The sequence below is a fragment of the Talpa europaea genome (genome assembly GCF_964194135.1).
Source record: "Talpa europaea genome assembly, chromosome: 16".
Taxonomy (NCBI): Eukaryota; Metazoa; Chordata; class Mammalia; order Eulipotyphla; family Talpidae; genus Talpa; species Talpa europaea.
This window is the reverse complement of record NC_140084.1, coordinates 49,944,450-49,948,091: the sequence shown is the minus strand read 5'-3', so window position 1 is coordinate 49,948,091 and position 3,642 is coordinate 49,944,450.

Genomic DNA, 3,642 nt, shown 5'->3' with positions numbered 1-3,642 from the left:
GAAGCGGTCCGCAGCCTCTGCAGGACAAGTTTGATCCCCGGCCAGCCAGGCTTCTACCCACATGGTGCAGCAGACCTCTCCTGTCTCCCTGCTGCTCCCCTCAGCAGTGGATTTCAGTAGATCTGCCTGTTCTACTCCTTTTCTGCTCTGGCATGCGGTGGACAGGGGCCAGGGATGCTGCTGAGCACCCTACAGTGCTCCAGATTCCACACCCCCAACAATGAGGAATGACCCACCCCTAAGTCAGCGGTGCCAAGAGTGAGAAAACTTGATTGAGAACAAAATAGAAAACGTTGCTTTTCCATAGCTGATTTATTAAACAGCTTCTTGAGACTTCCTGTATCCCAGGCTTGGGGCTGGGAGGCGGTAGCAGGCCCACACTGGTAACTTAGAGAGCCTCCATCGGCTACAACTGGCTAACTCCCAACCCAGATGTTCTGAATGCACTGGGAAGCCCGAATGCCAACTGTTTATGTTCCTCTTCCTGAGCCTTTGATTTGATGAGAAAACATGAGTAATTGTTTTGCCCTGCAATGCACATGCAGCATCTGCTGTATATTCCGAGCCCCCGCCTGGATCTTGCAAGCATTCAATATGTATTTGTCGATCGCGGCATACATGCACATAGGAGTGACAATGCATTTGGTGGGTGTGTGAGTATTCAAGGGACACAAGATTGAGTGAATGAATGGATGGAAATAATGAATATGTTTACAGAGAAGTAAGAATGACCTGCTTTTGAATCTTCCTAATTCCCTAACTTAAAAAAAAAACAGAACAACAAACACAGCAAAGAAAAATAACTTAAAAATAGATCAGTCATATGATCCAGCAATCCCATTCCTTGGTATTTATCCAAGAGCAAAAACACTAATTCAAAGGAATACATGTTCACTGCAGCACTGTTTAGAACAGCCAAGCTATGGAAACAGCCTAAGTGCCCAAGGACAGATGAATGGATTAAGAAGATGTGGTCTGTATACACAGTGGAATATTACTCAGCTATGAAAAAGAGGAAATCTTGCCATTTGTGACAGCATGGATGGAACTGGAAGGGATGATGCAAAGCAAAATAAGTCAGAAAGAGAAATACCAGATGATTTCATTCATCTGTGGAATACAAGGGAACAAAACAAAGAGACAGACAAAACAAAAGCAAAACCCAAGAAATCTGACAGCAGAATTGAGGCTACCAGACAGAGAGGATGGAGGATGTAGAACAAATGGGGGAGGAGCCCAGAGGACTAGGGCAGAGGAATTTTTTTAAGATTTATTTATTTATGCATACAAGAGGGTCTCCCTGGTGGCGCAAGGGGTTAAGCACCGCACTATGAAGCAATCCACAGCCTCTACAGCGTGAATTCAATCCCCGGCCAGCCAGAGAGCAACCCACATGGCGAGGCAGATCTCTCCTACCTTGCCCGCTGCTCCCCTCAGCAGTGTATTTCAGTCAGTCTGCCTGTTCTGTTCCCCACTCTGTCTCTGGTGAATCCTCTCACCTCCCACATCTCTGGCCTATACACCGGCTCTTGTATGCATAAATAAATAAATCTTAAAAAAAAAAAGAGTATTGTTAAAAAAAAGGGTATGCACTAATGGTGTTTTGGTGGAGTGTGTGGAGGGAGAACATACACCTGGTACAGGTGTGTACCATTCACGGCACAGAATCATTTAGAGTGGGGTAAAGTAGTGTTACCTCAATAAGTAATAATGATACAGTTTTTGAAAGTACTTGTGAGCAACATATTTGATAAGAACTAGATGAGCAAGTGACCTGTGAATCTCAGAATGCAAGCAGATGGGATGCAACCAAATTTATAATTCTTATTCTAAATCACAAAATTACAGGAAGAAAACAATAGCAGTTATGAACCAATGTTATATACAATTAGGAAATCTCAGAAATCAAATGAAAGCGACCTGACAAAGAGTCAGAAAAGAACTAGAAATTTAACAAATATATTTAAAAAAAAAATTAAGAATCATAAATATGAACAGATCCACAGAAAACATAGTAAGTGAAATTGAGAACGGGGCCTCCCTAGTGGTGCAGGGATAAAATCTCAGTGCTAGCAAGCTATCCCAGCTACCATGGCCTGAGTTCCATCCCCAGCCAGGTTGCTGACCCACACCGCACAGCAGACCTCTCTTATCTTGCCTGCTGCTCCCCTCAGCAGTAAATTTCAGTAGATCCACCTGTTCTGCTGCCCCTTCTGTCTCTGGTGAATCCTCTCGCCCCCCACACCTCTGGCCTACACCCCAGCTCTTGTGTGCATAAATAAATAAATATTTAAAAATCAGGAACAAGGAGGCCTCCCTGGGGGCGCAGCGGTTGAGCGCTGGGTTAGGAAGCTGCCCGCAGCCTCTGCAGCACCGGTTCGATCCCCGGCTGCTCCCCGGCCACCGGAGGAGGGTCCCACATGGTGCGCAGACTTCTCCTGCCGCCCGCTGCTCCCCTCAGCAGTGTCCTTCGGTCCTTCTGCCTGCTCTGCTCTGGCTCTGGTGAATCCTCTCACCCTCCCGGGCTTCTGACTGTACCCAGTGCTTGTATAAATAAATAAATAAATCTTAAAAAAAAAATCAGGAACAAGATAAAACTACTGAACACTGCAGAAACCATGTCTGTGGCGTCTGTGTATGTCAGGATCGCCATTGGAGATCTGCTGAAATCTCACCATTTGCCATGTGGCATTTACACGTCTCGTAGAGCCAACAGGGCCCATGAAGCCAGCGTCAAATGACTTGGGATGTATGTTTGCCAAATATCCTTTGCATAACTACAGTTAGGTGCTGTTTTTTTGTTCCCATGACATCAGAGAGAACAGATGCATCAGGACCTGGGGCCAGACTCACAGTCTCCCCCAAATTCCTCCTGGGGCCCTAATGGGGTTGTCAGTACACACAGCAGCTGCCTTCTCACAGACTCCAACGGAACTGTCCCCACTGTACCCAGTGCATGTATAAACAAAACAAACAAACAAACCAGCAAACAAATAAATAAAGCATGCCTCTATAAAAAAAAAATTTAAAAAAAATAATAAAAAAAAAATAAATGACTCACCTGAAACCTACAGAATGTAATAAACCACTTACTTTATCAATTTTTTCAAATTTTCTCGAAAAAGAAAAAGAAGGCAGACTTGCTTCATGGCAGGTTCCTGCTCGCTTGGTTCTTCCTTCCCTCCTCTGCTCAGGGCCCACCCCAACCCCCTACGTCTCTTCCTCCTTCCTTGATTTTATTTTATTTTATTTTTTCTTCCTTGATTTTAAATTGAATGAATGCAAGCAGGTCCTGCGTTCAAGTCCAGCTTTACCCGGTGGCACCGAGCGCACCTGCCACCTTCCCCAGAGCGGACCACCTGCCAGAGTCACCTCCACTACACTCGCCAAATCATCCCTCGGGCCCTGCAACCAGCGTCCTGTTCCTTTGCAAAAACACCTCCGCTCCAGGCACTGGCATTTCTGAGTGTTTGGCGATCTTATCTAAGCTTTGCAGCTTCTCTAACTGGTGCGGAAGGTCACGCCTTTTGGAGGCCATTTCTATTTGCATTCACTTGCTCAAATTCCCGCAGGGGTGAGTCATTTGAAGATTTTTGGGCAGCACCGGGCTCACTCCCCCCTCCAGGCTGGCTGTTTGCTCTT